Here is a 13237-nt window from a genome sequence, read left to right as displayed (position 1 = left end):
AAGCTTACTCACAAAAAGTGATTCAGGCATGTGCAATTGAATGATGGTAGGACTGCTGGGGGCTGAAATGTAGAGACCACCTTCCCCGGTGTGGCAGGAGCTTGCATGCAGAAACTGTGTGTCACTCATACTGGTTTTTCTAGGGCCTTACACACATCTGAACATTAAAGATGCCCAGTAAGTCCTCATTGAAAATAAAAAGGTACAGAGATTGTTGGTAGATGTAGATGGCTTAGCTTTAGACTCATTTTCTTTGTTTGTGCTTTCTGTTGTTTCTACCACTTACAATCTATGATTTTTCCTACTCTCCTTTCCTCTTGTACTAGGAGTTTGGAGGGACCTACAATAGTTTTTCCTTCCAGCGGAGTAAGAAATGAGGGAGGGTCAGCTGTGGCGTTGGCTCATACCTGTAATCCCAGCATTTTGGGAGGCTGAGGCGGGTGGATCACAAGATCAGGAGTTCGAGACCAGCCTGGCCAATATGGTAAAACCCCGTCTCTACTACCAATACAAAAAAATTAGCTGGGCGTGGTGGCGTCTAATCCCAGCTACTTGAGAGGCTGAGGCAGGAGAATTGCTTGAACCTGGGAGGTGGAGGCTGCAGTGAGCTGAGATAGCGCCACTGAACTCCAGCCTAGGCAACAGAGCAAGACTCCATCTCAAAAATAACTAGCTAAATAAATAAAATAATAAAAAGAAAGGAAGGAGGCTCATAGGCTACCTCTTTTCAGTCTAAAATTTCTTTAGAAGAGGAAATCAGAGGTGTTTATCACAAATCATGAAAAGCAGACCATCAATACTCTCCATGTTTTATTGTAGTAAAATTTTTATCAGAAGCACTTTCAAGGTCTTTATATTTCTGTAGAGGCAAGTTGTTACTTAAAGTGTGGGATGAAATGGGAGGGAGAGTTTATGTAAAAAAAACCCAGACATTTATAAGTCAGGGGCAAGGAAAAAAGATGCATCCTACTTACAGAATTGGCGCGTCAAGGGAGCTATATGGAACCATAGAGGTTTATTAGTAATCGTAAAACGTTCCTTTCAAACAGAGGTTAAGTGAAATATGCAGGTGAAAATGAAGAGATTTGAATTTCAGACTTCTTTCCTCCCCCAGACTTCTCCCCATTCTCTGCCACAGCCTGACAGTCATTTCTTAAGGTGGAACACCCTTAAATGAACAAATACTTATTAAAGATTTTCTTGTGGATCCCCTTATCACACCTAATTATGGAGGATTTTATGATAATTTTTTTTGAAACCCAGGTTCCATTTCCCCTGTTTTCCTTCTATAAATTCCAATGGCATCATTATGCTATTAAAACCGTGCAGCTTTCTTTGTTTTTTTGAGATGGGGTTTCGCCCTTGTTGCCCAGGCTGGAGTGCAGTGGTGGTATCTCAGATCACTGCAACCTCCACCTCTCAGGTTCAAGCAATTCTCCTGCCTCAGCCTCCTGAGTACTTGGGATTATAGGCACTTGCCACCGTGCCTGGTTAATTTTTGTATTTTTAGTATATGGGGTTTCACCATGTTGACCAGGGTCGTCTCAAACTCCTGAGTTCAGGTGATCCATCTGCCTTGGCCTCCCAAAGTGCTGGAATTACAGGCATGAGCCACCACACCCAGCCATTATTGGTATATCTAACCAAAAATAAGCTCATGAGCAATTAATCTATTCAGCAGAGGAAAAGGATCATTGACAATCATTGTCTTGGTAATAAATATGTTTTTTTCCTTAACTTCTTATTAAGAATCTCTGGCCAGGTTCCTAAACTTGAAGGTCTAAGGATAAGAAGACTGGTTACTGGCTGGGCGCAGTGGCTTATGCCTGTAATCCCAGCACTTTGGGAGGGCAAGGTGGGCAGATCACTTGAGGCCAGAAGTTCGAGACCAGCCTGGCCAACATGGTGAAACCTCAACTCTATTAAAAATCCAAAAATTAGCCAGTTGAGGTGATGGTCGTCAGTAATCCCAGCTACTGAGGAGGCTGAGGCATGAAAATTGCTTGAACCCAGGAGGCAGAGGTTGCAGTGTGCTCAGATCGTGCCACTGCACTCCAACCTGGGCAACAGCATGACTCCATCTCAAAAAAAAAAAAAAAAGATATGCCAATCACAACTTGGGGAGATTCTGTTGGGAAGGGTGCTGGAATCCACTGGTGGGGTGATGGCAAGTGAAAGGGAGATAGGATTCCATACAAATGGAGGTAGGGGAAGTAATTTGGTTATCATATGAGTCAGTAGGGGAAGCAATTTGATTAAGATGTGACTCCTGAGTCAGTAGGCTAAACCCATATTCAAAGGCCGTGGGGGCTAACACTTATTATGGGCTTGTGTCCGTTTTCACGGGGGCCTGATGTGGTGGGTTTGGTGCAGCAGCACAATTCTGAAAGCATTGATCAATGTTCACTGTCATTGATCTTCCAGTTCTCGCCAACACCTTGCTCCTCAGCCGTGTTCTTTGCTGGTTCTCCAGAGTTCACTGCTACGGTTTTATGGGTCCTGCCAGGTGTGGGAGTGCTGTGATAGTTAATTTTATGTGTCAATTTGATTGGGCTAAGAGATGCTGAGGGGGTTGGTAAACCATGATTTCAGGGCGTGTCCGCACTGGTGCTTCTGAGTGAGGTTAGCATTTGAATCTGAAGACTGAGTAACATGGATGTGCCTTCACCAATGTGCGTGGGCATCACCCAATCTGTTGAAGACTGGGACAGAATAAAAAGATGGAAGGGTGAGTTTGCTCTCTTTGCTCGAGCTGGGACATCTGTCTTCGCTTGCCCTTGGGTATCAGAGCTTCTGGTTCTTGAGCCTTTTTACTCAGGCTGGGACTTACACTCTTGGCTGTCCTGGTTCTCCAGTCTTTGAACTTGGACCGGAACTCCACCACCTGACTTTCTGGTTCTCTGCCTTGCAGATGGAAGGCTGTGGGACTTCTCAGCTTCCGTTATCATGTGAGTCAATCTCTAATAATAAATCTCTATTCATATATCTGTATGTATTCTATGGATTCTGTGCCCCTGGAGAATCCTGACTAATACAAGTACCTAGCAACATTTTGTTTGTTTAAAATTTGTGATACTTGCGTCAAAGAGGTTCTGGGTATATTCTTTTCCAAATACATGAAGCCACTGTTAATCATGGGTGGAATGCACTAGAATGAACTAAGTTTATAACAGGGCTTCTATACCAATTACTTGTAAGTAAGAGAAATAAGACAGACCCCCTGTGTCAGAACTCAGCAGGTGTGATGGAAAGAGGAGTAGGCTGCAGACCTGGAGGCGTGTCAGTGCTCAGCGGGTGCTCCGGCAGCTCCCCACTTGCTAATGTCACCAAGGCTACTTCTAGATACTCTCTTCCATGAGGATGAGTCTGCTCACATATGCCAGCTTCCACCTGGAGGCCCTGCAACAAGAAATGCTGACTGTACACACAGTGGTCATTACCGCCCATGGCAAAATGACAGCCCCAGAAAAAAGCCAGGAGATGTAAAAATTGTCTTCTGACTTCAGAACGAACTCATTCTGCATTGTCAGGTGAGTGAGCTTCTTTAGAGCAGGACTTCACTGGCCTTCCTTCTGAAATAAAACAAATCTAAATGTGGGAAACTGATCATGCCACACCTAGGAAGCAGTTAAAGTCCTATGAGAAAAAAATTGATTTGCTATATCTTGTACAAAGTCAGAAATTTTTTCCCTAAGAGCTATATGTATTCTGCTCAGGTTTCCCTTTGAATTCGCTGTGTTGTCTTAGACTAAGAAGTTAACAGTGAGTTTCTGTCTCGTGAATTCTAAAATGCACACTGGAAAACTTCTAGTAGACCGTACAATCAAAATGAACTAAACAAAATTAATTAGAAAATACCAGAAAGTGCTAGTTTTAAGCAGTACCTGGCTGGATCTCCTTCCTTCCTTTTCTTTACTTCCTCTTCTCCTCTCCCTCCTCCTTTCCTTCCTTCTCTTCACTTCCTCTCCCTCCTTCCCTCTGTCCCTCCCTCCTTCCTTCCTTCCTTCTTTTCTTTCTCTTCACCCATGCCTCCCTCCCTCCCTTCTGCTCACCCTTCCTTCCCCTCCCTCCCTCCCTCCCTTCCTTCCTTCCTTTCTTCCTGTTCACCCATCTGTCCCTCCCCTCCCCTCTCCTCCTCTGCCTTCCCCTTCCCTCCCCTTATCCATCCTTTCTCCCTCCCTCCCTCCCTCCCTTCCTTTCTCCCTCCCTCCCTTCCTTCCTTCCTTCCTTCCTTCCTGTTCGCCCATCTGTCCCTCCCCTCCCCTCTCCTCCTCTGCCTTCCCCTTCCCTCCCCTTATCCATCCTTTCTCCCTCCCTCCCTCCCTCCCTCCCTTCTTTCCTTCCTTCCTTCCCTCTTTATCTCTCTCTCTTCTTGCTTGCCAAGTGGCTCTTTCCTGGGAGAGGTGATTTTAGAGCTACACTCGTGTATTACAGGAGCTCACAAAATGTCCCCCTGGCCTTCAGTAAATCACTGTATCTGTCAGTGTATCTGGTTTTTTTTTTTTTTTTTTTTTTTTTTTTTTTTATGAAGTCTCCCTCCATCACCCAGGCTGGAGTGTAGTGGTGCTATCTCAGCTCACTGCAACCTCCACCTCCCGGGTTCAAGCAATTCTCCTGCCTCGGCCTCCCTAGTAGCTGGGATTACAGGTGCCCGCTTCCACACCTGGCTAATTTTTTGTAATTTTAGTAGAGATGGGATTTCACTATTTTGGCCAGGCTGGTCTTGAACTCCTGACCTCATGATCTGCCTTGGCCTCACAAAGTGCTGGGATTACAGGCATGAGCCACCATGCCTGGCCCAGTGTATCTGTTGATTCTGAAATAAGGAGCTGGGGGATGGAGGAGGGTGAAGTGGTAGAGAAAATAGCTGAGGTTAAGGTATTAGTAAGAACTGGAAGATCAGTGATGGGGACAGCTGCTATCTGACTTACTCACCTTGGTCACCGGGGTGCCTAGCACAATTCTTAGCCTAAAACGTACCTTTCATACAACTTAATTAAGTGAGTGAGTGAATTCAGGATCATAGGGCCAACATTTCAGAATGTTCCTTGAGGTCTGGCTGCTCCTCCACACCTTCCTGGGAATAACTAGATATTTCACAGTCTGGCCCTGCGGTGGGTTGTCCTGCCATGAACTCCTTCAGGTATTTAAAGATCTGATATCTCTAATTTAGTGGGAGATTTCACTTCAAGCCTTCTGGGATTTTCTAAGTTTCAGAGATAAGGTAGTTCTGGTTATCTACTATTGTATTACAAACTACCCCAAAACTTACCGGCTTAAAAGAACCATTTTATTATATCTGAGGATTCTGTGGGCCAGGAATTTGAGCATGGGTCAGCTTGGTGACTCTTCAGCTACTGGTGTCAGTGACTGAGTTTTCTTCTACATCTGGTGGAAGGGCTGGTCTAGCAGGTCCCAGGCTTTCTTCACTATGTCTGGCATCTTGCCTGGGATGGCTGCAATGCAGGACTCAGCTGGCTCAGAGGATGGGACACCTATCTGTGATCTCTCCAGTGTCTTGGTCTTGAGAAAGAAGGAAGGAGGCTGTCAGAGTTTTAAGCCTGGGCATAGACACTAGCCCACTTTATTTCTGCTCTACTACATTGGCCAGTCATAAAGTTTACCTGGATTTCAGAGCAGAAACATCACTCCCACCTTATTATTTTTTTTTTTGAGACAGAGTCTTGTTATGTTGCCCAGGCTTGAGTGCAGTGCCATGATCTCAGCTCACTGCAATCTGTGTCTCCTGGATTCAAGCGATTCTCCTGCCTCAGCCTCCTGAGTAGCTGGGATCACAGGCAACCACCACCAAGCCTGGCTAATGTTTGTTTGTTTTTTTCTTTTCAGTAGAGACAGGGTTGTGCCATGTTGGCCAGGCTAGCCTTGAACTCCTGGCCTCAAGTGATCCACTCACGTTGGCTTCCCAAAGTGCTGGGATTATAGGCATGAGCCATCGCTCCTAGCCCAGGATTATAGATATGAGCCACCGCTCCTGGCCCAATCCTACCTCTTGATGGGAGGAGTGATCAAGAATATGCAGCTATCTTTATGTGATCACAAAAACCCTCAAATGAAAGATGTGTCCCAATGGCTAAAAGGTGGAAACAACCCAAGTGTTCATAAGTTGATGAAACCATAAACAGAATGTACTCTGTGCACACAATGGAACATCATTCTGCCTTAAAAAGACACGGGATGCTGACATGTGCTACAACATGGATAAGCCTTGAGAACATGTGAAGTAAGCCAGTCAAAAAGATAACTTCTGTATGATTCCACTTATAAGGTACCTAGAGTAGTCACATTCATAGAGAGAAAGGGAAATGCTGGTTGCCAGGGGCTGGAGGAAGATGGAGGGAATGTGAGTGTTTAATGGGTATAGAATTTAAGTTTTGCAAGATGAAAAACATTCTGGAGGCTGGGCACGGAGGTTCATGTCTTGTAATCCCAGCATTTTGGGAGGTCGAGATGGGAGGATCTTTTGAGCCCAGAAGTTCAAGACCAGGCTGGGCAATGTAGCAAGACCCTGTCTCTGCAAAAAATAAAAAAATAGCCAGACACAGTGGCATGCATCTGTAGTCTCAGCTACTCAGGTGGCTGAGGTGTGAGGATTTCTGGAGCCCAGGAGGTAGAGGCTGCAGTGAGCCATGATTATGCCACTGTACTCCAGCCAGAGCAACAGAGCAAGACCCTATTTCTAAAAAAAAAAAGTTCTGGAAATGGATGGTGAAGATAGCTGTACAATGTTGGTGTACCTAATGTTACTGAACTGTACACCCAAATATGGGTAACATTGAACATTTTATGCATATTTTATCATAAAAATACAATAAAATGCATTATATTACAGTTTTTAAAAATGTGGTAGGTCTCTGAATTTGATTTTTTTCATCTCTATTAATGTCTGATTTTCCCTAAGGCCTAAGTTTCCAGAGTTTTCTTTAAGGGCTCTGAGATTCTCTCATCCTTCCTCTGACATTTTAGTATCTCACCTGCTCTCCCTTTTGTCTAGGATGAATTAGACTCACTGAAATCAGTAGATGCATAGGCATTTTCACTGTTGGCATCAGTTGGAACAAAACAATTAGGTGATTTGTGAATGTCATTTAAAAATTAAGTCCATTGAAGACTTTCTTCTCCCCAGAAAAATGTATTCCTGAATTATTAATGATCTTTTATTATTTTTTATTGTTGCCTTATTAAAATAAATAAAACAATAAAATAGAGTTACTAAGAAGTACTTTTACTCACCTGTCAGCATCCGTAAGCAGCATCAACACAGGATGCCTCACCAACCTTGTCTACTGTTCACATGCAAATTAATTCAATTCTGCTTTGCATTGTGCTGTTCTATGACAGAATGACAGGCTCTGTGGGTTTAAGGAAGCAATAGTAGTAAACTAACTTCAATTTAGGAAGACTTTCTGTTGTCTTTTTTTCCCCTAGTAACGTATCATTTATTGCCCCGTATTCTATAATAATACTTGAATGGATTATTTCACAAAAACAATTTGAGAAAAATGCACAAATCACAAATACAGAGTTTATTGCATGTTTTATTTAAAAAAATTACACCCATGAAACCTGTGATTGTATCAGGAAAAAGAACACTTCCAGAACCCCAGGAGCCTCCTGAGCCTCTGTTGTCAATATCCGTCTCCCTAGAGGGTAGCCTTACTCTTGACTTTTAATATCGTGAATACATTTTCCCTGCTATTGAACTTATTTATAAACGTAAGCATGCAGAAGCTCCTTTTTTTGTGTTGACTTCTTTCACTCATCTTTGCTGTTGTGAGATTCATTCATGTGCCGCCTGTGGCTGTAGGTCATTTCATTCTCTTTGAAATATACCACCATCTATTTCTCCATTCTGCTGTTGGGCATTTGGGTTATTTCTAGTTTTTCAGTAAACATGAAACTGCTACTATCAACATTCTTATACAAATCTTTTGATACAGATGTGTCTGCCTAGCTGTTGAATTAATATGGAGAAGTTGAATTCCCGTGTCACAGGTATACACATGTGCTACTTGACTTGTACATAGCAACACTTTTCCAAAAGCAGTTGTGTAAATTTACACTCTCCCCCCTGTGTAAGAGTTTTCTTTGCTCTTCAGACTTAAAATTTTCAGACTTCTTCATTTTAACCCCTCTGGTAGCGGGCAGTAAGAGCACATTATGGTATTTATTTGCCAATTATGTAACCACTTTTGTGATATGCCCGTTCAAGTAATTTGCCCACTTTTTCTATTGGGCTATTTTTTTTCCTCACAGATTCACAGACATTTAAAAAATGTCTTAGATGTAAATACTTTATTGGATATATTTATTGGAAAATAAATTATCCCAGCTAGTGGCTTGCCTTCTCACTCTCCTAATGGTATTTTTTGAAGGACAGAAATTCTTAACTTTCATGTACCATAGTGTAATACAGTTTTCCATTTTTTTCTTTCTGCACTGCACCTTTTTTGGTGTGTGTTCTGTTTATTGTGTTTCTCCATCTCACAGGCAAGGAAAGAGTCTATTTTTAAAAAATGTTGGCCAGGCCCGGTGGCTCATGCTGTGATCCCAGCACTTTGGGAGGCCGAGGCTGGTGGATCGCCTGAGGTCAGGAGTTACAGACCAGCCTAGCCAACATGGTGAAACCCTGTCTCTACTAAAATTACAAAAAGTAGCCTGGTGTGGAGGTGGGTGCCTGTAATCCCAGCTACTCAGGAGGCTGAGGCAAGAGAATTGCTTGAACCCGGGAGGCAGAGGTTGTAGTGAGCTGAGATTGCACCACTGCACTCCAGCATGGGCAACAGAGCAAGTCTCCACCTCAAGAAAAAAACTGCTTTATTGTCCTTTCATTTTAGATCTGCAGTATTATGGTGTGTGATGATTAGTTTTATGTGTCAACTTGCAGGAAGTTTTGGGATGAGTTGAGCATTTAAATCAGTGGACTCTGAGTACAGCAGATGGCCCTCTAAAATGTGGCGGGCCTCATGCAATCAGCTGAAGGCCTAGACAGAACCAAAAGTCTAGCCTCCTTGAGCAAGAGTGAATTCTCCAGCAGGCTGCCTTTGGCTTCATCTGTACCCTCGAATCTCCTGGGTGTCCAGCCTGCAGCCCACAGGGCGGATTATTTACTTACCAGCCTCCAGAACTGCGTGAGCCCATTCCTTCTAACAACGCCTTTCCATGTAGAAACGCATCCTACTGGCTGTGTTACTCTGGAGAGTAACACAGGGTGTGAGATAGAGGTCAAGAGACTTTTTTGAGTGCCCTAAAACACCTAAATGTAACCCCAGGACTCCGTGGGAACCCAGTTTAATGATACCGGCCTGGGACATGGAGCTTCAGTATTAAACAGACATATCATTCATCGCCAGCTCCTGGCTATCTGCTTTTCCTCACAGGCAATATGGAGTTTTTGGAGCTTAGGAAGGGGCCTTTAAACGGGAAAGGCTGGCCCATCACCAGACATAAAACAAAGGGTGCTGAAGTTGACATCTGATCAAGATGCCATGCTTGCAAGTACAGTCAGTCAGGAAAGTTAAGTGAGCAGGCAGTGAATAAGAACAACATCAGAGAAAAAATGCTGAGCAGTCAGGAAGCCGTGCTGGAGGAGAACCTGGAAAAGGTGTCCCGGGCCCATGGAGAGGGACGGGGAGCACTTTGGGAGCTTCTTGCCTCAGCCTGAGTGGAGCTATAAACTGGATTAGCTAAGTAATAGATAATGTTATCCACTGGGACCCAGCTGCACATTCAGAAGCTGAACCCTCTCGGGTAATCCCGGCCCTGTTATATCTGGGTTTCCATGTCAGTTTTTTTTTTTTTCTTCACTGTGCTGGAGGGAAAAGAATTCATATGGAATAGATGGTTGCTTCTGAGACATAGTCTTATTCCAACAGTGGTAAGGTGGAGAAAGACACAGAGGAGGAGGAGGCATGCAGAGTGCCCTGCTCTCCTTGATATTTAGTTATGCGCAAACCTGCCCTTCAGAATCTGCAGGTAAAACTATTCTCTCAGGTCATGAATCTTTATTGCCCTTTATCTTACACCTGAGCTACCTAATTGAATCTGTAGGTTATTACAGGAATCCTATGGGCTCCTCTGGATCTATTGACTGTATGGCTTGAGGAATAGCATTTGTGTGGTTTGTACCACTACAAGTTTAGATCCACAGCAGATATTGAGATTCTGGGAAGCCTTTCTTTTTGCTTTAATTCAGGCAAGTAGCATGGATTAGTATATATATGGCTCTGATGAAATTTTCCATTGAGACCGAGTTAGGATGTACATGTGAATATGATATTATGATTTATATATATGCTTGATTACTTGAAAGGCAAGGACTTGACAGGATCAGAATGTTAGTCAAGTATTCTTTCAATAAATCCTCCCCCTCCCTTTTTTGCCAAAGTAACCTGGTGTTGATTAAGATGATGATGAGGCCGGGCGCGGTGGCTCAAGCCTGTAATCCCAGCACTTTGGGAGGCCGAGGCGGGTGGATCACGAGGTCAAGAGATCGAGACCATCCTGGTCAACATGGTGAAACCCCGTCTCTACTAAAAATACAAAAAAAAAATTAGAAAAAAAATAAAAAAGATGATGATGAGGATTGTCTAATTACATTATTTAAGACTAGGTTTCATGTATAATGTACATTCAGCCAGTCTTAGGAAAGGTACATTTATTTTTGGTTACATATAGAAGACACTCAATAAGTATTTGCTAACTGAGCAAAAAAAATCACACATATTACTTTTAAAATAAAATGTTTTATTGAGACCCTGTATTTTCCCCTAAATGTAAGCCCTGAAAAAAATTGCTTTTGTGAATGTGTCATCATTTACTATATATGTGTGCGTGTGTGTGTGTGTGTGTGTGTGTGTGTATTAGAGATGGGGTCTAACTATGCTGCCCAGGCTGGATTCAAACTCCCAGTCTCAAAAACTTCACTTATTATAGTTATTATCTTTATTATTGAGACAGAGTCTTGCTCTGTTGTCTAGGCTGGAGTACAATGGCATGATCTGTGCTTACTGCAAACTCTGCCTCCTGGGTTCAAGCAATTCTCCTGCTTCAGCCTCCTGAGTAGCTAGGAGCCCACCAGCATGCCTGGCTAATTTTTGTATTTTCAGTAGACACAGGATTTCGCCATATTGCCCAGGCTGATCTCGAACTCCTGACCTCAAGTGATCTGCCTGCCTCAACCTCTTGAAGTGCTGGTATTATAGGCATGAGCCACCGCGCCTGGCCTATGCTTGCATTTTATCCCTCCTGTAATCAATGCATATATATGTATATATATATGTGTGTGAGTGTGTGTGTGTGTGTGTGTGTGTGTGTGTGTGTGTGTTTGGTGGGGGGTGATGCAGTCTCGCTCTGTCACCCAGGCTGGAGTGCACTGATGAGATCTCAGCTCACTGCAACCTCCGCCTCCTGGGTTCAGGCCTCCTCTTTCAGCCTCCCAAGTAGCTGGGACTACAGGTGTGTGCCACCATGTCCAGCTAATTTTTTGTATTTTTATTAGAGATGGGATTTCACTGTGTTAGCTAGGATGGCCTTGATCTTCTGACCTTGTCATCTGCCTGCCTCAACCTCCCAAAGTGCTGGGATTGCAGCGTGAGCCACCGTGCCTAGCCTCAATGCATAATTTTTTGTACAATTAAAGCGCATAACCCTGACACCCTATTCATTCTAATGAAAATTTATACAATTGTTTCTATTGCACCAAAGTGCGAACAAAACAAAGCAAAAACAGAAAAGTCTTCTGTGTTATAAAGATGAAAATGTCAGCATTGGAAAATCCTTGAAGCATTGAAATTCCGTGTAACAGCATCTAAAGTCATTATTACAGAGGTCCTTTCCCTCTGAGACTTCATCTTCAGACAGGACTATCACATCTTTTCTGGGATGTGCTGCATTTCTACACTGCATTATACAGGATGCTACAAAAGGGCAGTCAGATTCTGTGCTGAGAAAGCCATTCACTTGCAAGCCACTACCACAGTGTATTTGGATCCAAATAAGAAACAGATATGAGACTCTCATTTGATGGCAGATAGAAAGTCTGAACACCACAGGGACATGATATACAGCAGCATGTGGGGTCCTAGAAATGTAATCTCTCTGATGTACCTTATTGGTTTACCCTATTTTATGCAAGATGAAGTATTAGAGCAGAAAACTGGGCACAGCTGAGGTCAGGTATGTGAGATGGGGCAGCCACCAAGGCAAACACAGACAGGGACCAATGTAGGTCAGAAGACGACGTAGACAAAAAGCAGACAGAGTCTGTGCAAAGATGTGAGTCGAATGACCAGCTAAGATTGGGGTGTGCAGGCGTTGCCAAGGACACAAAGCAAGGGAGTCCAGAAAGCGTGTGTGGCAGGCTGTGTTAATCAGAGTTCTTCCCAACCTATGGGAGATATATCTGTATCTTTATGTCTATCTGTATCTGTATCTGTATAACATAGCTATATCATCTATATCTAATATCTGTATCTATATGTATATCATTATAGATATAAAATCTATCAATGTCTATATCCATATCATTGATTTCTATATCTCTTCTTTAATCTGTATCTAATCATCTGTATCTATAGAGATGTTTTTTATTGGGAATTGGCTCACACAATTATGGGGGTGTTTCTAGAAACAATTTCTGCTGCTGTTGAAATGAGCTGGCAGTCTGTTTCTGCAGGGTGGGCTGGGAGCTGGAGACCCAGAAGAGTGGACGGCGCAGTCAGAATCTGCTGGAGAATTCCTTCTTGCTTGGGGAGGGCCAGTCATTTGGTTCGATTAGGCCTCCAAATGATTGGACGAGGCCCACCCACATTATGGAAGGCAATCTACTTTACTCAAAGTCCAGCAATTTAAATGTTAATCTCATTGAAAAGCAACCTCACATAAACACGCAGAATAATTTTTGACCAACTATTTGGGCAGTATGGCCCAGCCAAATTGACATGGAAATTAACCATCACACAGGTCCAGATAATACACTTTTTTTTTGATTATACTTTAAGTTCTGAGGTACATGTGCAGATCGTACAGGATTGTTGCATAGGTATACACGTGCCATGGTGGTTTGCTGCATCCATTCCCCTGTCATCTACATTAGGTATTTCTCCTAATGTTATCCCTCCCCAACACCCCCACCCCCCGCTATCCCTCCACTAGCCCACCCACCCCCTAACAGGCCCCAGTGTGTGATGTTCCCCTCCCTGTGTCCACGTGTTCTCAT

Source organism: Sapajus apella, unplaced genomic scaffold (genome assembly GCF_009761245.1).
Source record: "Sapajus apella isolate SASKATOON/1434 unplaced genomic scaffold, GSC_monkey_1.0 scaffold116, whole genome shotgun sequence".
NCBI classification, from domain to species: Eukaryota; Metazoa; Chordata; class Mammalia; order Primates; family Cebidae; genus Sapajus; species Sapajus apella.
The sequence above is the reverse complement of the archived record's forward strand: the minus strand, read 5'-3'. Positions refer to the sequence as shown.